Source organism: Podarcis bocagei, assembly GCF_964188305.1.
Source record: "Podarcis bocagei genome assembly, chromosome: 12".
Lineage (NCBI taxonomy): Eukaryota > Metazoa > Chordata > Lepidosauria > Squamata > Lacertidae > Podarcis > Podarcis bocagei.
The window spans coordinates 35,773,656-35,797,274 of NC_138137.1; the positions used below are offsets into that span (position 1 = coordinate 35,773,656).

General features: G+C 44.0%; 1 protein-coding gene across 3 annotated transcripts in view; it reads left to right on the forward strand.

Moving 5' to 3' along the window:
• Positions 1–23,619, forward strand: part of STEAP4 (STEAP4 metalloreductase) — a 235,230-nt gene that overhangs the window by 202,573 nt on the left and 9,038 nt on the right. The window contains exon 1 of one of the 3 annotated variants that reach the window (XM_081163274.1): positions 11,959–12,136. The exons of 1 other annotated variant lie outside the window; for it this stretch is intronic. The gene's annotated coding sequence lies outside the window, so the exon portion shown is untranslated. Of the gene's footprint in view, positions 1–11,958; positions 12,137–23,619 lie in introns of those variants that run through there. One more of the 3 variants, XM_081163273.1, reaches the window with a different exon arrangement.

Below are 23,619 nucleotides of genomic sequence, written 5' to 3' on the forward strand. Positions count from 1 at the left end.
CATAAATATAAATGCTCAATACATGTCTTACAATCTCCTAAAAATGGACCCCCAGTGTAGCACCGGGTATCACTAGGGAATTCCTTCTGTGTGGGGTACAGCAACAGTCCATAGGGAACAGGACTGTTGCACTTCCATTTTGCTGCCTGAGCTAAAGAGCAAGATAGCACCTCCATTCCACGTGTAGAAGCTGATCCAAGTGGCAGCTGAATCTTACTTCTCTTGCAGTGATGAGGGCAACAGACTGGCTTAATGTGTTCAAACAGGCCATGTGGTTCTGTCACTGAACAGACCATGTGGACAGGCCATGTGGTCCAGACAGTTCTGTTCTCATACATCTTGCTGTCATTTCCCAGAATTGGCTGCCTGAGGCAACTGCCTAATGGGAAGGCTGGTCCTGCCCACTCCCACCATGTGCCTCATGAGCGAACACAGCCTCATTTTCCTAATATACAATTATCAAAAGAGATAAAACTGTTACAACTATAAATCAAGTAAAACCATTCCAAATGAAATAGAATTTCGGCTGAAGGCATTCAGGCTTTTTAATATCACCACAAAAGTCTAACACTAACGTTTGATAAATAGAGTTGTTGCTCCTACTGGTAATGGCTGCTGAGCAATATTATTTTCTTCTCTTTGAAAAGAAAAAGGAAATATACACTGAAATTTTATAAGTCAAGACAATCTCCAGAGGACATTTTTGTCTAAGGTGCAAATTAACAGATGTTTTCTACCCTTTTGTGCTCTTGGACTAAACTTATTTCGGGAAGCGAAGTTGATTCAAAATACAGTCTTGGAGATGCAGGAAGATCTGCAGCTGAAGGACCTGCCTGAGTTTCCAGAACAGGTTGAGAATGCCAAGTTCTGTCTCTGAATGTGGTCACAATGACCCTGTACATTACAAGTTGAATTATGCAAGATCTCTAGCTGGAATAAATGTGGAAACAGCACCTGCTAATAAAATGCTTAATTAGTCGCTAAAACAAAGACGAAACCTCATACATCTGCAGTCGTAATGCACTGGAAACCAGTAAAACCAGATAGCATAAGTCAAACTATGAATGCCAAGCAAGTTACCCTATGTTCAGGGGAAAAGAGTTTCATAAAGAAAGCAGCAGTACCCACTAAACCTCTTCTACTCCTACCCCACTTTAGCAGCCATGGCTTCCTCCAAAGAATCCCGGGAACTGTAGTATGTAGTAAGTTACAGCTCCCAGGATTTGGGTGAGAGGAGCCATACCTGGTATAGGAGTGTACAGTGTGGATGGGACCCAGCTCAACTATTTATTTTTGCTACAACTCACTGGAAAGGTGCAGGTAGACAAACACAGGCTAACTTACTGAGGACTGTACCCAGTTGCTGGTTTCTCTGAACCTGGGACTGCTTACACCCCTGAGGAGATGCAAATCCAACCACTCACACAGCCTCCTGTTGCAAAACTGAAACTATTCCACACTTGTCTCTCACATAGTCAGTTTCATTCTGAGGCCTTCTGGGTTTGGCCTCTTTAAGAATCAGTATACAGTACAATAACCCTTACCCCCAGACTGAGTAGCATGTCATTCTTGTCAGAAAATTTTGTACCCACTATGGTTTCCCATAAGGCCTCACTCCAGTGGCCTCAGTGGACCACTTTGATTGTATCTCTACAGAAATTAAATAATCAGTGATGGGGTTACATTCAGGTGATGCTGGAGATGAGCCCATGATGATGATGATGATGTGAATAAGGTGGCACTTTTCAAAGGACACTATACTTGATGTTTGGAGTATATAGATTCTTCATAACATATGAGTACCCCAAAGCAGCAAGTCAACCTGATGGCATCCACAGGCCCTATAACTTCTGCAATTGTAGATGAAACAGTTCATGGACCAATTCCATAAGAGCTGACCCCGATGGAGAGTTTTACATACCGAAGTGGTGTCCAGTTCCTGCAAAGTGGTGTCCAGTTTCAGACTCTCATTCTGGGACCCTTCTTCTTACAGCCATGACAGTATTTTTCACCTTGCATTCATTTTGTCAATGCTGTTCCTCCACACCTACCCCATAAAACGTGCAGGTGGCCAGTGTTGGATACTACATGACCCTAAAGGCATGAGCCTCTGTACTTGCTGATGAGCAGATACTTGCTTGCCCTCAAGCACATGGCAAATTTCCTTTAAATAGTGGGAGGTGTTTTGGCTGCTAACATCAGTGGTACAGTAGCAAAAGTCATATCTGGGCTGGAGAGAAGGCAGCAGTAGACTGCTTCATTGTTACCTCCACAGATTAGAGGAAGCTGCCCAGGAGAACTGCCACCTTCACTAAATTCATTAAGGTGACACGGCTCATAGACATATTCTACTATGCTTGCACTGGTTTGCTGATCACGCTTTTAAAAATGAAGCTCTGTAGGCTAACAGATGGTATCATGCAGAAGTAACCAGAAGAGCCAAAGACACTGTCAGATTTGGGGGAAGCGGAGAGAGAGAAGGTGGTGGATGCTTGGCTGAACTCCATTGCCACTCTTCAAAAATGAAGAAATCAAAGTGGTAGACAGCTAGAGCCTTGGCTATCGATGCAGGTGTTTGCTTTTTTGCCTGTCACCACGACTTTTTACTGCAGTAGTATCACCAAGGCATCTTCAGGATGATTTGGGACTACACAGGACCTGTGCCCAGGAGTCCAACCCTAGCAGACTACTGCATTATTCAGCATAGGCCTTGGTGTTTGGTAAAGAAGGTTCCCTAAGGGAACAAACAATAGAAACTTTATTTGCCCCAAAGACAGCAGAATTACACCTGTCGATTCTTCCCTTCTGTTTAATGGTGTTTTATAAAGTAACAAGAGTCTCCAGATGCCGGCTAATTCACATAAAGTTCTTTAATATGGCTCAGTACCATATTTCCTAACTAACGTCCAGGAACGTGGAGGATGGAGCACAACAATCTGGTCTCAGAAAGTTGTTCTCACAGTTTCAGGGATTCAATCCATTGAAATTAATTCCTACCTCGTTGGTAAATATTTATGTAGTGAGGGAGTAGCATACGCTAGACTTCTCCTAATGAATGTCTACTTCTTACAACTCACTGAAGGGCTGTTGGAAGTTAAAAAACAACAACTGGGGAAATGAAGGCAACTTAGCTAGAACGGTCTCTCGTTGCAGGTTCCTCTGGGCCGGGGTCTGCTTAGGGTACCGAGGAAATCATGCAAATCCCACCAATCTTAACAGACTCCTACTCCAGATCCGAAAGTGTTCTGCCAGTTCTCTCAAGCATTGTGCCTCATGCCAAGACCCATTTGGGGCTTGGCTCTTAAAGAGTCAGTACTCAGCTGAAACTACCTATTACAAATGGAATCCTGCCCAAATGAGGAAAACAGAAAGTGGAGTAAATATTAGCTTCTTAAACATGAATCTACAATGCGACAGGCCAGCAGACTGTTTTGCTATAACTGTTGTTTTGACTTCAACTGGCAAGGAGTAAATAAAATCAGAAATCTGGCACTGCCAGTGATTCTTCTGAAACATTTCTGGTTTGGTTTTTTTTAATTACTTCTGAAGATTTATGCTTTTTTAAAATGTATTATTAGGTTACATTGCAAAAAGCAGTAAGTGCATTTACTAATGCTGCACAGGAAATGTCTCCTGCATCTTTTAAACCAGGCTTCCTCAACCTCGGCCCTCCAGATGTTGTTGGCCTACAACTCCCATGATCCCTAGCTAGCAGGGCCAGTGGTCAAGGTTGGTGGGAATTGCAGTCTCAAAACATCTGGAGGGCCGAGGTTGAGGAAGCCTGTTTGAAACCATTTTCTACCAATAAGAAAAGAAATTGCAATCAAACATTATCAAAGAGGGAGTGAAATTCTTATGGGTTGGGTGGCAGGTTGTTGTTTTTTGTGTGTGCTTAGCTTACTTTTGAGGTGGCGGGAGGTACCTGTGAGTGTCCTTCCTTTGGTCCTACAAATTATCTCACCAGTAGTCTACAGGTGATCTATGCTCTGCAGCCTTCCTGGGTGCCCCGGCCACAATTAAGGCCTGGGGTAAGACGTTGTGCAGACACAGAATCACAGATTCATAGAACTGTGGAGTTGGAAGGTACTCCCAAGGGTCATCTAGTCCAACCCCTGGCAAGTCCCATGAGAACTTTTTTCAGATCAAGAAGCAGGGGCAGCTGAGGAGGCTGAAGTGCTGGAGAAACATTTGCTGAAAACTATAAGGAAGCTTGTAACAATGAGTACAGTCACTGAAATTTTCGAGTGCTCTGAGAAGCAGGCAGAAAAATGAGGAAATAAAAAATTTAAGACATTGGAAGGCAGTTTTTGGCACTGCTGTGGCATTTACTGCAATTTTAAATAATAATTGTCGCAACTATAACAACTGAACAATAGATGGCAAGGTGGTATCTTTGGAGCAGAATAATATTTACCTACCATATAAAGGACCCTATCATGTTCATAAACGACTGCCACTCAGGGCATGCAACCACTTGGCCAGAGATACAGGCAATTCTGAGGAATAATCATATACGGATTGAAAGAGTTTTCTCTGGACTCCCTAAATGGTCATTAATGGAAAACCTGGAGACAATTGAAGTAGTACAGTCACATAGCAGCTGAAAGAACTGAACAGCAGTGAAGGTGTGTTCTTTTTTTCTGCCTCAGCCTAGTCCTAGCTCTTGTCTCACAACTGACATGAATTCTCAATGGCTAGTTTGGCATCTCAAAAGGGAGATATAAAAAAAGAGCAAAACAAGAAAAAAAATGGAATTTTTGCTCCTAGGGACACTTTGATACAAAAGAGGGCAGCTTCATTATATTTTCCTTTTCTAAGAGAAAGAACTGACTGTTCTTTAACTCTTAGCACATGCTGGCTCCCTGTCGTTCCCTGTGATTTGCATTATCGTTTAAAAAATGTGCTCTCTCAACTGACGTTAACCCCTTTTGGGATTTTATTTCTGACAAAAAAACCCAATGCAGTGTGAATGTGGCTTTTCAACCCTGGACTGTAAGCCCCCCTGAAAGCAAAAGGCAATCCGCTCAAAGGGCCTTGGGATTTTGGTAAGCAGCCAAAGCTTCATTCTTCTAAATTTGACTCGCAAATGTCTCTAGTAATGGAGGAGCAGTCAGGTCACGCAGGAGCAAATGTAGGCCCCAGGGAGGCCAATGATAGTGAGTATATTCGCAGGCTGCTGTATTATCGCTTGCCCTGGCAAGGGTGCCACCACCCTCTGGCAAGCAACCTGCCTTCTCCCACCTTATACACAGACGGATAGAAATACAGTGGTGCCTCGCAAGACGAAAAGAATCCGTTCTGTGATTCTCTTCGTCTAGCGGTTTTTTCATCTTGCGAAGCAAGCCCATTGAAGGATTAGCGGATTAGTGCTATTAGCGGCTTTTAGCGGCTTATCTGCTGATCGGATCAGCTGATAAGCGGCTTAGCGGCTTAGAAAAAGGGGGGAAGGGAAAAAAACCAGCAGGAACTCGCAAGACATTGTCGTCTTGCGAAGCAAGCCCATAGGAAATTCGTTTTGCGAAGCACCTCCAAAACGGAAAACTCTTTCGTCTAGCGAGTTTTCCGTCTTGTGAGGCATTCGTCTTGCGGGGCACCACTATAATCCCAGCAGCTGAGCAGTGATGCTCATTACACCCTCAACAAATCACACATTTGATTATTTTTAACACACCTTGCACTTATTTTAATTGCAGTGTTTTTGGGTGGTATTGGGTAGAAATAGAACCTTAACGTGGGGGCAATTAATATACTGCTACACTGTACCCCTGCAGTAGGGATTCAAGAGAAATTAGCTGTAGTGTGCATTTAGAGGCAAGCTGAACAAATACAGAATATTCCAAAACAATATGCAAATTGAAACAAAGCCATCCTTTGAAATTTGCACTTGTCCAAATATTGCAACACAGTTCACCAGCCAAGTGAAATGTACAAAACGTACACCAGGGCAAAGTGTGTCACTATAGATCCGTATATTGATGAGAATAACATACAAATATGCATTATATTAAGGGAAAGCATCTTGAATAAATGTGTCTGCAAAGCAAAATTGCATTCCAGAATGTGTTTCTTAGGAAACAGTTGCATTAAAATGCGATGAATTTTCATGAGAATTGTTTTTTGGGAGGGGAAATTGCAAATCGGTGTGGAAATATGGAGAAATGAATTTAAAGATTGGGATAATGAGAAACTGGGAGAACTGAAATTCACAGAGCCATTCGTCCTTATCCTGCAGCTTCTTTCAAGAATTGGTGGATTTGAAGCCACTTGACTTCAATTTCTATCCTATATCAGTGGTGATGTTGGGGGCATATGACCACCACACATGCAAGATGCTTCCCAGAAAGATGCCCTCAGGCAATACTTATTTTTTTTCTTGCTTGTCTGATTAAAAATAGTTGAATATCACCTTTAGCCATGGGTATGTCATTACCTCTCTATTGCTTTCTTGTGTTGTAGTGGGTGGAGTGTAATATCCATTTTATTTATTCTTGTATTTTCTTGAGGTCCTTTTGTATCTAGTGTGCTACTTCAGTGGGGAATAAAAAGGAGACACTTAAAGAAAGCCTTTTTCTAAAACTGACTGGCAGCTTTTGTTTATCAAAAATGGAAAATGGTATCAAACTCCCCCCCCCCCCAATATCTCAACGTCAGCTATGCTGATGTTTTTGTAATATGCAAATATATGTAATTGTCATTAATTAATAAGTTGAAAGGGAGGTGATCAATCAACTGTACTAGGTAAACAGCAATCAGTGAACTAGAAAAATTAGAGCACAGTAACTGCTTGAGCAGATGATTGCTCATGTAGCCCTATTTAAAGAAAGAAACAGAGGCGGTCCAAAGCTGGCAGAAACAGCAGTCAAATGTTTTTGAAATCAAGTTTTCTTTTAAGAAATGTGCAGTTCCTTTCTTTTGCACTCAAATGCACCAGGGGCTATTCCCCCTTATGCTTTATGGATGTTAAATGCCCATTTGACTACTTCGATCTGAAGAACTGGCACAATTACAGGTGCCACATAACACTTGTTCCACACTAGTAAGAATTTGTTCTTTTAGTGTAGCAGTACCTACACTTTATGGGATGTGGGTGGCGCTGTGGGTTAAACCACAGAGCCTAGGACCTGCCGATCAAAAGGTTGGCGGTTCGAATCCCCGCGGCGGGGTGAGCTCCCATCGTTTGGTCCCAGCTCTTGCCTACCTAGCAGTTCGAAAGCACCCCTAAGTGCAAGTAGATAAATAGGTACCACTTTCTAGCGGGAAGGTAAACGGCATTTCTGTGTGCAGCGCTGGTGCTGGCTCGCCAGATGCAGCTTAGTCACTCTGGCCACGTAACCCGGAAGTGTCTTCAGACAGTGCCGGCTCCTGGCCTCTTGAGCGAGATGAGAGCACAACCCTAGAGTCGGTCACGACTGGCCCTGATGGGCAGGGGTACCTTTACCTTTACCTTTACCTACACTTTGGAACTTCCTGCTATTCTCTTTTTTGGCACCTGCTTAAAACAGCCTACCCAGACATGTAGAACCCTGACATGCATTTTAATCTTTTTGTTCATGGTTGATTTTAATTATTTTTGAATTGGTAAAATTCCTATTTTTAACTTTCTTTTACTGGTAACTGTAATGCTTAAATGGTGGGGGTTTTTGTTTGTTTGTTTGTTTGTTTGTTTGTTTGTTGTAAACTACAGTGGTACCTCAGTTGTCAAACATAATCCATTCCGGAAGACCATTCCACTTCCAAAACGTTTGACAACCAAGGCGCAATGGGCAGTTGGCAAATTCCATTGAGAAAATGGAGAAACGCGCCTTGGAAGCTGTTCGACTTCCGAAGTGCATTTGAAAATGGAAGCATTCACTTCTGGGTTTTTGGCATTCGGGTTCCAAATCGTTCAGCTTCTGAGATGCTTGAAAACAGAAGTTCCACTGTATTACAATCAAGCAACAGATATATGTTATGCAATAAATAAATGTTGTGTAAGAAATAGCTACGCTGACTGGCAGCTGCTGTGTATCGTTTCAGGACAGGGAATCTTTGCCATACCTACCTGGAGTTGCCAAGAGTAGAACCTGAGATCTTTTGAATGTCTTCATTGCTGCCACTGGTTGCAGCCTCTGGTCTCCATTCATTGAGTGGGAAAGTCTGGAGAGTGAATCAGCATTGAGCTGAACACTCTTGGAATCCTCCACATCAGCGTTGGCCATTGTGGTGTCCTTCAGATGTTGTTAGACACCAACTCCCATCATCCCTGACCATTCACCATACTAGCTGGGGGTGGGGCTGATGAGAATTGGACTCCAACAACATTTGGAGGGTGTCATGTTGAGTAGCCCTGTTCCATGTAAGAAAAACCGTACTGGATTCGGCCAAAGGCTTATCTAGTCCAGCACTCTGATTTCACTGTGAACATAGCCATTGTGGCTAGTAGTCACTGATAGCCCTATCCTCTGTGAATTTGTCTAATGCTCTTTTTAATGCCATCCAATTAGTTTAGCTATGAAATGTTTGCTTTTCTCTGTCATTAATCTTCCAACATTCAGTTTCATTGGTTGCCTCTGTCCTGTTCTCACTAGGCTCCTAAGTAAAGGAACTTCTTAACAGCTACACTGATAGGCCAGCAACAACATCAAAAGTTTTATCCAGGGCTGGTCCAAGGTCAGGGTCCAAAAGAAGGGGCTAGGAAAGAGGGCAGCTCAGAGCAGTTCAAGGCCATGTTCCAGTTCACCCATGGGCAAAGCACAGGCAAGATACAGATCCAGGGCAGTCTGTGGACAGGTTCTAAATAGGCAAGAGATCAGATAGCAGATAAAGTACAGTGCTAGCAGGAAAACATTGTCCCAGCTGCTCTTCCAGTCTAGCACTAATCTAAGGTAAAAGGTAAAGGACCGCTGGACGATTAAGTCCAATCAAAGACAACTATGGGTTGCGGCACTCATCTCGCTTTTTAGGCCAAGGGAGCCAGCGTTTGTTCACAGACAGCTTTCTGGGTCATGTGGCCAGCATGACTAACCCACTTCTAGTGCAAAGGGACACCGTGATGAGTGCCAGAGTGCACAGAAATGCAGTTTACCTTCCTGACGCAGTGGCATCAGTTTATCTACTTGCACTGGCATGCGTTTGAACTGCTAGATTGGCAGAAGCTGGGACAGAGCAACAGGAGCTCACCCAGTCACAGGGATTCAAACCGGCGACCTTCTGATCGGCAAGCCCAAAAGCCTCAGTGGTTTAGACCACAGTGCCACCTGCATCCCCACAAGCACTAATCCAGAGCCAATGGAGCCACATCCTGACCTCAGCAGATTCCTTTCAGCTATCGTCATCCAGAGATCGCCTCAATAGGAAGATTTTATTCGCAGGGAGTCCTGTCTTGTGGTTGGGCACTTTTCCAGAAGAGGTGGGTTTCTGCCTGGCATTGAGGCACCATCTTTCCCTCAGGTTTGGGACTAGTTTGGCCTTAAACATCAGAGGCCAAACTCACCCTCAGCATGGAATATCCCTCCTCGCCCTCATCTCTGGCTCATTCCTCTCAGACTGAGCCTGTTCCAGGCCTTGGTTAATGGCAAGGCCTCCAGGTTGTAGCTGAGACATTACATTCCCATGGTTCCAGTGTTGTTTGAGAGAGAATACTATTTTCCATCCACTTTCTCCACATCATGCATAATTTTACACATCTCTGTCAAGTTCCCTCTTTCTCACCTAACTAAAAAGCCCCAAATGTTGTAACCCTTCATCATATGGAAGTTGCTTAACATACCCATCCCAATCATTTTGGCTTCCCTTTTCAAGCTCTACAGTTCCCTTCCTGAGCTGAGACAACCAGAAGAATACACAGTATTCCAAGTGAGGTCTCACCATAGATTTGTATAACAGCATTGTGGTATTGGCAGATTTATTTGCTGTCTCTTTGCTAATGATCCCTAGCATGGCTCAGGAACGCTTCAGGACCATGGCTTTCATTTCCGTAGAGGACTGCAAGGGCATTCAGCGGAATACACAAAGATTTCCCCATCAGGCCTTCCCATTCAATGCATGAAGGTCAAGTATGGAGTTGTTGGGATGAGAATTACCAGGGGGCAATGCTAGGATAGAGGGAACTTCTTCAACAGGGCTAAAGGATGGAGGGAATGCCTCAACAGGGCTAAATGAGCAATTATCTGGCAGTGGTGGATAGGACACCTTCTCTGTCTAGAAGGGGAGGGGGAAACAGCGTCAGAATGCAGCAGATGTGCTCAGAACATCTAGAAAATTGAATTGCTCTTCACCCATACCTGTGGCTGTTCTAACAGGGAGGCTATTTTCAGATTTGCAAAGGGGTGAGTGGCTTGGGGTCAAGATTCTCAGCAATATTTCAAGATTGCTCTTGGCTACATCAAAGATTCTACTGCAATAAGTGACCTATTTTAAGCGTAATTTATTTTTATGCCCCATAATAACTATATAACACTACAGACCATTTGTGTGTGTGTGTGTGTGTGTGTGTGTGTGTGTGTGTGTGTGTACATTCATCCTCACCACATGAATACCTAGTACAAAAGTGCACTCACTTAGGGAAGACTCAGGTTCATCTACAAAGCTTATTGAAGGGAGCTGGAACAGTCACACACACTCAATCTTTTTCTAGGTAACTTGAAGGGTCATTGTGAAAATAACATGGCAAAGAGATAATAACATGGCAAAGAACTACACACCCCACCATGAGCTCCTTGGAGGAAGGGTCTACTTTATAATGGGATTAGCTAGATAATAAATAGGTGACCCCCCCCACTTCACCTACCACCCACTCCCAGGAAGTATTTTGAATTTAGCTTAGTTTAGTTTAGTAGCTATGTATCCTTTTCTGTTTACACTGTGCATCAAGCGCATGTAGGCAAAATACCCAGGAGGGATGGGACACCAAGAAATGGAGGTTAAACATGGTCTCAAGTATATTGATTCCAGAGTTTGGTGTGGCACCAGGCAAGGATCTAACCACTGCCTGCTGGCCGATTCCTCTCCCCAGCCTGTTTGCTGGACAATTGGGAAGGAGTTGCTAAGCTCTTGGCCAACCATGGTGTGAGTCGCTCCTGTGGGCCCTGCCAGCAACCTGAGTGTGTTGTAGCTTGCTACAGTCCCCCACAAACTTGAAGCGAAGCCTTAGCAGACCATTGATTGACAACCTGGATGGGCCATCCTACAACCAACTAGGGAACATCACAGCTCCCAGTCCTTCAACCCACTAGGTGGCATGATAAAGCCCACTACATAAGGGCTACTAGCCATGGTACATTGGCTACAAGCCACAATGGCTATGTTCTGCCTCCTCTATTGGAGGCAGTATGCCCCTGAAGGCCTATTGCTGGGAACCACAAATGGGGGGAGTGCTGCTGGACTCAGGTCATAGAATCATAGAGTTGGAAGAGACCACAAGGGCCATCGAGTCCAACCCCCTGCCAAGCAGGAAACACCATTGCTTTCGGGCTTTAGAAAGTCACCCGGTTGGCCATTGCAAGAATACTAGGCTAGGGAGATCATTGGCCAGGCTCCTATGTCCTTAAAGGCAGCGAGCTGAGGCTTGTGGTTATTTATATTGCAAACTTCCCAGCAAATTTTGTGGTGTGACGTGTCATGCAAAAATGCCACTAGCAAGGGAATAAACTGAAGAATAAAATTATCACTTATGATCTGCATACGAGATAGACATGGCTCCTGCGGTAGCTACAGCTTCCTTCTGCCTTTGAAGCAGCTGAGTTACTTCCAACTGTATAAACTCAGAAGAGAAGGCAGCTTGAACAAGGAGCTGGCAAGGAGCCAGAAGTTCAGCATTTGCCAACAGGCAGAGTAAGCAGCCGTGGCTGAACCTCATCCAATGAAAAGATACCAAGGCAGGGAATTTCCCCCAAGGCGCTAGCCGGGAAATTCTGTTCCCTTCTCCACCCTCCAGGCCCAGACTTGCAAAATCTCCAGCCTCCCTCTCTTCCCCCTCCCTTCTCTGCCTCTCCTCTCCAGCTGATAAATGTCCAGGAGTAACAAAGTACTTCCTCATTCTCTTCCAAGCGAAGGGAAGCATCCGTAGTTCCTCCAGCCAGATGCTGCCTGCAGCTGCAGCTGCGCTCAGTAAGTGACAAGGAGGGCTGGAAATACCACAGGCAGCAGAGTGTGGAAGGTAAGTGGCAATTTAAATTGAGAACTTGACAAATCTCACTATCCACCTTGGGAGACCCACCAAAGTGTTTGCAGAATGTCTCAGTTCGCACCTTCTTTATTGAATGTGATATTTTAGAAACAGGCACCCTTTTCAAGTTAGTCTCTGCTGGGCACAGATGCTATGCGGTGGCTAATCCAAACTTGTTTCTACTTTCCTCCTGCTGTTGGAAACGCAAAAGAAAAGGGCTTGCGTCTCTTTGGTGACACTGCAAAATGTGATTAGCTGGTCCAAAAGTGTCATTCAAGGCCAGACTAGACATACATGGGCAACAAAGGATCCTGTGGCAACTCTTTAAAAATGAACAAATGGGAAAAGCTTTCAGGGACTTAAGAGTCCATGTCATCCCATGAAGTGGAATGCAGACCTTTTTTAATATGTCAGTTTTGGTTTCTCTCTGTTCCTCATTTTTCCAATCTTAACTTCACTTCTACACATTTCCACATAGGTTGTGATTGATTGATTGATTTTAAGGTTCTCATGAAAATTCAGCAGCACGATTGTGCTATTTTCTCAGACACATTTTTAATGTTCGATTTAGCCCAATATGCACATTTTGGAAAACCAATTTACCCTAATACAGCACATTTGTATGTTATTTTCACCAATACATGCATTGCTGTGCACACTTTATACTAGCATATGCACCTTTACTATATACATTACTTATCCAAAGAACTACATTTCAAAGTTCAGAGAAATGCAGGTTTCGAAAGATGGCTTTGTTTCCCCCCCCTTTTGAAAGAGGAAAAGGCACTCCCAGGATTGGCAAGGTGGCAGAGCAGCGGGAAAGGTGTTAGCCTTCCCTTTCCCATCACACATCTCTGATCCCCATCACACCTCCAGAAATGGCTTCTCCAGTTTTGGGATTGTACCATGTGCATCTGCCCCCAAGGCACTGGAAAATTTAGTCTGCTTTGCCATCCAACAAGAACAACAACAAATCCACCGTGATGGAGTCACCTCTTCCAGCATTGGGTATTGGGTACCAGGTTTGAAATGTACTCTGTGTGTATTTTTGATGTGCTTAATGCAAGATCTGATTTCTTTATTTATAAAATTATTTAAGGTATATACTGACATACCATAAAATAGCAGAGCAGTGTACAACAGTAAAACATTAAACACCGTAAAAAGCATCTCCCACTTCATGATTACCTAAAACCATTACATATGGCACTCATGGAGCTGCCCTGTTTTCAGTCTCACTTGTGATTATGTGGTTCCGATGTCCTTGTTTTTACACATGTATATATTTTCTTTTGATAGTGTTTGCATGGTTTTGTCATGGCCTTTGCTAGTACAATAAAATCTTATTTACCATTACCATTACATATGTGGGATGCAAGAGAAAATAATCTGTTTTCTATTATCTTTATTTGTACCCTTAGAAGGTAGGCTTTAAATGTTATTTGCTAAATTGCCGTCTCTATGTGGTATTACATTTCTTATTAAGCATTATGGCTAGTGTGCCATGATTGTGCTGGATCCGAGCTGAGTGCACCAAGTTCCCATTAAAATTAACGGGGCTGAGGCTAAAGATTGGCTAAGTTGCCCCACTGATTTCAATAGTTCAGTTAGCTTGGTCTAGATCAGTGGTTCCCAACCTTTCTTTGGCCATGCCCCACCTAAGCATCTCTAATATCCTGATGACCGCCCCCCGTGACATATAGTTCTTATTATTCAAAAAGTGAAGTCCAATTCACGTGGAGGAAGCATAAAAGTCCATTAACTGTTAATAACTCATTCTCGAATTGTCCCCCTTAAAAATCAAATTGCTTCCCTGTAGGGCGTGTGCCCTACGTTGGGAACCACGGGTCTAGATCTAACCTACTTTATTCATAGCTTGGTTGGTTATAGCACAGCGCTGATAACTCCAGAGTTGCAGGTTCAGTCCCCATATGGGACAGCTACATATTCCTGCACTGCAGGGGGGTTGGACTAGATGATCCTCAGGATCCCTTCCAAGTCTACAATTCTATGATTTTATTATGTCCAGCCCATGAATAAGGATTGTGGAGGGCAGTCCATCTAGTCAGCGCATCAGCAGTATCCAAATACCACTGTCTCATGACCGACTTCCCTGATCACATCAGTCCACTTAAAGGGGGGGTGGGATGGGAAGGGAAGAAAATGCAAAAGCTCATTTACTAAGTTATATGTGAAACAGCTGTTCTTTAAAAAATGTAAATATAAATGATCCTGTAACTGAATCTGCAAGCATCTTAGTAATATCAATAGCTCAAGTTTTAATCCTTTCTTTGCAGTTGCAGCACATCATTAATCCAGACAACCACTATTGACAGTATTTCATCTCATCCCTGTAAATCTGCACTTTTATTATTATTTTTTTAAAAAGTCACTCACTTTTCAGAGAGTTGTAAAAAAGAAAATTAAATGATACATTGAAGTAGCAACCATGACATTATTTTTAAGAAGGAGAAAGGCGAGATATGACCTTTCCAAGCTCCTAGAATTGTTGGTAGGGGTGATTTAGAGTCATTTGAAACAGTAATAGCAAAGGAAGTGTTCCAACTGCATACTAAAATATTTGCATGCAATCTCAAGCCATAGTCCACATCACCTGATGCACTAAAGAAAGTAACTAATGAATCGAAAGAGCACCAGACCAGCGAGGTTCTTGCAAATATACTCTGTGGTGCACAGGTGGATTTTCAACATACTGGTTCCTTGATCAAAACATTAGCAAAGCTGGACAGGGAGGTTTAGTTAGTAGATGAGGCTTGCTAGGAGTGTTGTGTCCTATGTATTAATGACCTATATCCACACCCATGCCCTGCTTTTTATGCCCACATATATGCACAGTGCATATTATACCACTCAGAAAGGAAACACAGGGTTACTCATTTAAACTGCAGCAGCATAGATAATAGGATTTGTTTTGTTGTTTGTAAGGAAGAGCACTGACAAAACTGTCAATGACATGAGTCATAGGAGCCAACTCCTAGGGGCCCAGGTCCCTTTGACACCCTCCCAATAAAATATTTGAGGGGGCAGGCCCCCCCAAACTTGATGGGCATTGCCATTCAAATGGTGTGTGTGTGTGTGTGTGTGTGTGTGTGTGTGTGTGTGTGCCGCATCATGTGATCGATTGTGAAGGCGGGGCTTACCTGCCCCCCCCCCAGCCAATATTTTATTCAAGTTGGCACTTCTGACCTGAACTTGTTTTAACTTGTTCATATAAGATTTAGAGGTAGGGGCAAGCAGTCAGGCAGCTGGTACCCAACTGCTAGTACTCAATTGCTGCTGGTAACCAATTGTTCAGGATGGCTAAAACAAAAAGGGACTTCAGGGAACTCCAGATGAACCTCTACAAACGGGGTGAATGTGCAGTGAAATGGCAAATGCAGTTAGATGTGAAGAGTACAGGAATGCACACCGGAGCAACCTCCCCGCCCCATACAAAAAGTTCACTGGACTGGACTGAACAGGAGGAATGGGAAATGAGCCCTCGGCCTGATCAGCTCCTCTCAGAAGAGGAGGGGGGAAGCCCCCCCCCTTCCCTACAGTTTCAGGAGGAGGAGGACACAGGGCTGCTTCACAGCTGCGTGAAGAAATGCCTAGCTTCAAGATAGTAGAGGAAGAGGGGGGAGTTAGAGAGCAGCCAGAAGAGACCTCCCTGAAGAGCCTGGAAGACCCTCTTTCACCAAGGGCACATAGGTCCCTACACATTCAAGAACAAAGGGTGAAAAGGAGTATGACTCCTGGGACTTCCCATAGGTTCCCAGGATGTTGTGGGAGACAGAAGAGATGGGCTCAGAATAGCCAACCTCTCCTGTGCTCAGAGACATGGATCTTTTGTCTTGCAACCAGATGACTGAATAAAAAGCCATAAAATACAAACTTTGTTCTTCTCGCATCTGAGGCTACCGGGGGAAGAGAAGATACTCCATGCCTGACACATATACACTGATAGGATCTGAATTGGTGGTGGTTGACCAGAAACAAGACCTTGTGGTTGTAATGGACAGCTCAGTGAAAATTTCAACCCAGTGCATAGCAGATGTGAAAAAGGCAAATGTCGTTCTAGGGTAGGGTTGCCATACGTCTGGAATTTCCTGGACATAGCTGGGATTTGGCCGTCAGAAACTGTCCAGGTGGAAATCACTGAAATGTCCGGGGAAATTCGAATGTATGGCAACCCATGTTGGAAGTGTAGATTTTGGTGAATTTCCTTAAAAATAGTTAAACAAAAAACCAACAACAACAGCTCAACAACTTTGGCCAAAAATGAGGTTTTTATTGTTGTTTTTAGATTCTGCAAAAATAAATAAATCACTTTTTGAAATATGGCAACCCTATGCTAGGGATTGAAAACAAATCTGCCGATAACACGCCACTGTACAAATCTGCAGTGTGACTGCCCTTGAAATAACGTATATGGTTCTGATTGACTTGCCCCCAAAAGTTAACTCTACAGAGCTGGAAATGTTTCAGGAAAAGGAAAGAAAAATGATTTAGGGGGTGGAGCTACTCTCCTTTGAGATAAGGTTACAACACACAGAACTGCCGTATTTTTCGCTCTATAAGACGCACCTAGTTTTTAGAGGAGGAAAACAGGGGGGGGGGGAATATTCTGAATCAAATGTTGTTGAAGAGGCTTTGCGTTGCTTTCGCTGAAGCCAGAACAGCGAGAGGGATTGCTGTGCAGCAATCCCTCTTGCTGTTCTGGCTTCAGGGATAGTTGCACAGCCTGCATTTGCTCCATAAGACGCACACACATTTCCCCTTCCTTTTTAGGAGGGAAAAAGTGAGTCTTATAGAGCAAAAAATATGGTAAAAGGCTTAGAGAAAAGACCAATAAGAAGAGACATGATAAGGGATGCGTAAAATTACGCACAGAATGGAAAAAGTAAAACGGAAAAAGTAAAAAAAAGTAAAATTACGCACAGAACGGAAAAAGTCCTTTTCATACTACTAAGCTAGAACATCCAATGAATGTTGGTGGATCAAGGATGGACAAAAGAAAGAAGTCCTTCACACCAGGACATAGTTAAAGTAGGAATCTGCTCCCACAATATGTAGTGATAGCCACCAGCATAAGATTAGACAAAATTAGGGTGCACAGAGCTGCTAATCTATTCCTACTAACCGCAATGGCCATGGTCTCCCTCCAGTGTCAGAGGCAGTGCGCCTCTTCACGCTGGTTGCTGGAAGTCAAAAGTGGGTGGGTGCACTCTGGTCATACCTCCAGGCTTCCTGCGGCCTGTGCTTGGACACTGTAAGGACATGATGCTGGATTAATGGGCCTTTGGCCTGATTCAGCAGGGCTCTTTTTATGTGTTTGATGGATGTAGTGGCATCTTCCCCAGAGGTGTTTTGTGCGCTTTTTAAAGAAGAGAATTGGTTAAAACAAATTAAGAAGAATGGTTTCAGCATGCTGTTTGTTGCCTCCGTGTAGGAGGTGAACCGGATGCCTTTTAATTGCTTTCCAGCCAAGCCCATAATTAAAAAGGAAAGTATGGATACTTGCAAGAGGTTACTGTTTTTAGCATCATGGTCCCTTTTGAGCACCCAAACATCTTGTTGCCTAAAGAGGACTGAGACTTTACCAGAGGAGCAGAGTCAACAGGTGCAAAATATTGTGGGCTTAGCCATACCTGTAACTGCTATGTTCAAGATAGAATTTCAGCAAATGCAGCAGCTTTCATCATCCCTACATGGCAAGACCACCTACTAAACGTCCCTGAGCTAGGAAACTTTCCCTCCATATGCTTTTAGACTCCAACTCCCATCATCCCTTACCAGTTCTGCTGGAGGTTGGAGTCCAACAACATCTGATCACCTCTGAACTAGCTCTCCATCTGTAAATACACTGAAAAATGAAAGGCTGAAGTCCATATTTACTATTATTTATTATAAATCCTAATATTTGCATGATGCTTTTCAGGACAATGGCCTTCTAAAGCAGCCTGACTCACACATCACTGTAAACCATAGTTGAGCTTAGCTGTGGTTTACAGGTTCATTGGGCTTTGCTTTGCTCTTCCTTCTCATAGAATCAAAGAACTGCAGACTTGGAAGGGATCCTTAGGATCATCTAGTTCAGTGTTCCCCAACGTTGGGTCTTCAGCTGTTTTTGGACAACAACTCCCATCATCCCTAGCTACCTAGCTAGCAAGACCAGTGGTCAGGGATGATGGGAATTGTAGTCCGAAAACATCTGGAGGCCCAAAGTTGGGAAACACTAATCTAGTTCAACCTCCTGCAATGAAGGAGCCTCAACACGCTTCTTCAAATTAAATCATTGTTTCTGTCCAAAAAAACCACAAACTGTAACCACAAGGTTTGTTTGGGGGAAACAAAGCTCAAGCTCAGGTTCAGGTATAATGCTAAGCCCATCAATAGCTTAGTTGGTGGCCAGCAGCAGGAACAGAGGAGAATCAAAGTGCCTGCAGTTTTAACACCATGCTACATGTTCACCTTTGGGACACGGGTGGCACTGTGGGTTAAATCACAGAGCCTAGGGCTTGCCGATCAGAAGGTCGGCGGTTCGAATCCCCGCGATGGGGTGAGCTCCCGCTGCTCGGACCCTGCTCCTGCTAACCTAGCAATTCAAAAGCATGTCAAAGTGCAAGTAGATAAATAGGTACCACTCCGGCGGGAAGGTAAACGGCATTTCCATGCGCTGCTCTGGTTTGCCAGAAACTGCTTAGTCATGCTGGCCACATGACCCGGAAGCTGTACGCCGGCTCCCTCAGCCAATAAAGCGAGATGAGCGCCGCAACCCCAGAGTCGGTCATGACTGGACCTAATGGTCAGGGGTCCCTTTACCTTTACACCTTTAAACCATACTTAAGTTTAACCATCGTTTATAAAGTGACATGGGATCAAGGCCACTCCACTCATCACTTATTTTAACGACATAACTCCATTTCCAAACATCTATATTGGGGTGGGGAACTGGTGGCCCCCACAAATGCTGTTGGGGGGTTGATGGGAATTGGGAGTCAAACAACTCTGGAGGGCCCAAGCTCTCCATCTCTGATCCATATGTGCAGGACCCAGCCTGCTCCAGCTCCACCCAGCTAATCCACTTTCCTGTGGTTTCCCTCCAGTGATTCACTCAGTGATCAACTATTCCTCACTTGCCCTGCTTCTTCTAGCAATTCTTGTTATTCAGGTGCAGACTGTTCCCTTTGAAAGGACGGCTCTTTGTTTGTTATCCATCCAGGCTCCAGTTACAGATCCAAGTTCTTGAGTCAGCTGTCATTATTTCTTTCCCGTCTGTGTGTTTTCAGATTGTGGCGGAAGAATGTCTTTTGATCTGAAAGCACAAGGGGCTACATTATGCGGCACTCAAAGCCCTGAGGAGCTGCATGTGCACTTGCTGTGGAAAAGGCCGACATACACTTCCAGACATGACAAAAGCATGGGAGGGTAACAGGGCTTGCTTTATGTGAGCAAACACCTGCTGCCCCAGTGAGAAATGGAGAGGCAGAAAATAGGGTTTGTTGTGTGCCACACACACACAAATACGAAGATAAATCATAGAGACACTTAAATAAAGTTTTGATGTCCTAGCCAACCCTGTATTTGGGGGGTGAAGAACCTGCAGTTCTCCATAGGTGCTGAGAACTGTAGTTCTTCAGCAACATCTGCATGGACACTGGTTCTCCATCCCTGCTGTAGCTTGATTTGTAGTACACTGCAACATGTTAAAGAATTGGCCTGCAACTGACCTTTAGAAGTACTAACAATAACTTGGTGTGAAGAGACATGCATCACTACCTGCTCATTTTGTGTTCGAGAGTAACCTTGTTATAAAATCAACAGAGGCAAAGGCACCCATCAATATGATGGGCTGTCAGTTCTGCCTTATAAGCCCATGAGTGCAGTACATTTTTGTTAGGAAGAGAAAAGCACTGCATATGAAAACACAACTTGGGAGTGAAAATCTCCTTCCCTACTGCCAGCAGCATTCTGGTTAGCACCTGGGGTCTTTGCATAGTTTAGGGTTGGTGCTGGAGGAGAATAGAGTGCTTGTGCCTTTAACAGCTGTGTAGCAGGCAGATATTCAGCAGCTCAGGTCTCTTCTAGTACGGAAATGCAATTATGGGAAGAGCTTTACCTGATGTCATTATGTCTGTCAGGCATCTTATTATCTCTGTGTAGCTACTGACATGTTTTTCTTACACACACCCAAGGCGACGTGGTCTAAAACACTAAGCCTCTTGGGCTTGCCGATCAGAAGGTGAGCTCCCATTGCTCTGTCCCAGCTTCTGCCAACCTAGCCATTCGAAAGCACACCAGTGTAGGTAGATAAAAAGGAACTGCTGCGGTAGGAAGGTAAACAGTGTCTCCATGCACTCTGGCACTCATCAAAGTCCTCCATGTTCCAGTAGCGGTTTAGTCATGCTGGCCACATGACCCGGAAAAGCTGTCTGCGGACAAACTCCGGCTTCCTCGGCCAGAAAAGCGCCTTTGACTGGACTTAACCATCCAAGGGTTCTTTACCTTTACCTACAAACATCCATTCTAACTGCAACAGAGGATACAAATTTGCATAAGCATGTTTTGCTATTGTCCTTTCCTTTAATCTCCTGTATGAGTTTATCTTTATGTTAGAAGCTCTTTTGTAGTACCTTACATTAGTAAGTGCTAAGAGGTCACACACTGTGTTTTTGCTGGCACTTTACCAGCAGGAGCTGGCAGCAAGACCCAATTGCAACATCAAGGAGCTTCCCGGTGTCAAACCAGAGCCAGAGGTGTTGTTTTAGCTGCTTGGCATAATGGTTATGACATCCTGCTACGGCCAAGGTCGTCATGTAACTAACGCCTCTGCTGTTAGAAGCACAGTTACCAGGAAGCCCATGATTATGCTGAATGCTATGGGCTTGCAGTGAGAGATGTAGTCAACAATTACCAGACGATCACAAGCAGAATCTTAGCTAAAGGCTAGGGGTGGGTGGAGAAGTTCAGTTCGGCTCAAATTTTAATGCAAACCTGCCTAATTCCTATTTCCTGAAGCCATACACAAACCAAAAACACAGCTGTCTTTTCAAATTTCCATTTCTAATTCTGTTGTGCAGTTCTCCAGCAGAAAATAAAGTGTACAAAGATGCTTTTATTAGAGGTGAAATGTACACAAAAAGCAACAAATTAGGAAGAAGAGGAGGGGGATGAGGAGGAGTTTGGACTTAATATCCCACCTTTCACTCCCCTTAAGGAGTCTCAAAGTGGCTAACAATCTCCTTTCCCTTCCTCCCCCACAACAAACACTTTGTGAGGTGAGTGAGGCTGAGAGACTACAAAGAAGTGTGACTGACCCAAGGTCACCCAGCAGCTAATACTAATAATAATAATAATAATAATTTTTTATTTATACCCCGCCCTCCCCAGCCAAGGCCGGGCTCAGAGCGGCTTACAAGCAATAATAAAAACAAGATGAATGATTACAACTTAAAAACAAAAATAAGATACAACATTAAAATAATGGAACATTAAAATATTAAAATGGAGCCTCATTGCAGGAGAAGGAAAAGAAAAAAGAAAATGGGGGGAGGGAATCAAATTGGCTCCAAGCCAAAGGCCAGGTGGAACAACTCTGTCTTACAGGCCCTGCGGAAAGAAATCAGATCCTGCAGGGCCCTGGTCTCATGAGACAGAGCGTTCCACCAAGTTGGGGCCAGTGCTGAAAAGGCCCTGGCTCTGGTTGAAGCCAATCTAACTTCCTTAGGGCCTGGTCACCCAGCAGCTGCATGTGGAGGAGCGGGGAAGCGAACCCGGTTCACCAGATTAAGAGTCTACCGCTCTTAACCACTAACCACACCTTATATTTGAAGGAAAAATGCCTTATATTTGAAGGGGACACTGAATACCAAAATGTGTGCATTGGGCAAAATCAAATACAGTGGTGCCTCGCAAGACGAAAAGAATCCGCTCTGTGATTCTCTTCGTCTAGCGGTTTTTTCGTCTTGTGAAGCAAGCCCATTGAAGGATTAGTGGATTAGCGCTATTAGCGGCTTATCAGTTTATCGGGTCAGCTGATAAGTGGCTTAGTGGCTTAGACAAAGGGGGGGAGGGAAAAAAAACCACAGGAACTCGCAAGACATTTTCGTTTTGCGAAGCAAGCCCATAGGAGATTTGTTTTGCGAAGCACCTCCAAAACGGAAAACTCTTTCGTCTAGCGAGTTTTCCGTCTTGCGAGGCATTCGTCTTGCGGGGCACCACTGTATAAAGATGTGTATATTGGGGGGGAAATGAGTACTAAAATGCTGATGCATTTTCCAGAGGGGAAAAAAGAATACAGAATGATACTGAAATGTCGTGACCTGAAAACAAAAAATAATCACCCGTCCCTGATCATGGGGTGGGGAGGGGAGGCATGGAGGATCATTGGTCACATGTATAGAACCTAGAAGTCAACAAAAGCTTAGGCCAAAACAAATCTGCTAACCTCTAAGGTGCCACAAAATGTTTTACTGCAACAAACAACAGCTACTCTGCTGAAAGCTGTAACTGGCCACAAGCCATTATTAACAGTTTTAGCTTATTTCCAGTATTTCTGTACTGTGCAAGAACAAATGTTTTTTGTGAAAAATAAAACCATGAGATCCAAAGTAAAATACAGTGGTGCCCCGCAAGACGAATGCCTCGCAAGACGGAAAACTCACTAGACGAAAGAGTTTTCCGTTTTGGAGGTGCTTCGCAAAACGAATCTCCTATGGGCTTGCTTCGCAAGACGAAAATGTATTGCGAATTCCTGCGGGGTCCCCCCCCCTTTTTCTAAGCTGCTAAGCCGCTTATCAGCTGATCCGATAAGCTGATAAGCCGCTAAAAGCCGCTAATAGCGCTAATCCGCTAATCCGTCAATGGGCTTGCTTCGCAAGATGAAAAAACCGCTAGACGAAGAGACTCACAGAACGGATTCTTTTCGTCTTGCGAGGCACCACTGTACAATAAAAAGATGAAATCTAAACACTGTGAAACCAGAGTCACTGTAAAACCAGCAACTGAGAATTACATCAGCGCAAAGGATAAAAATCACACTGTTGAAAACTACCATTATTCGAGATACCTATTTTTTGTATCCCCTACAAGTCAGAAACCTGCATTGTTGCAGTCAAGTGTATATTTTAACACCATGCGTAAACACACACACACACACACACACACACACACACACACACACACACACACACACACACCCTGCTCAGTCCTTTGTAAGCCTGGCTCTAGCTTTGAAACTTCCTGGACTTTATGGGCTCATTTCCAATTCACTCCGCAGTTGACTGGACTGGATTAACGCCTGATACTTTTAGACCCTGAACCATTCAACAACCCTGGAAATGCAAAGAAAACGACTCAACTTTTAAGCCTGGTCTTATGTATTTATGGGAACAGGTTGAGGCGATGAGATTTGCAGCTCTTTCAGTAGTTTGTTATGATTTAGACAACATTAAGCACATCTTTTTAGACCT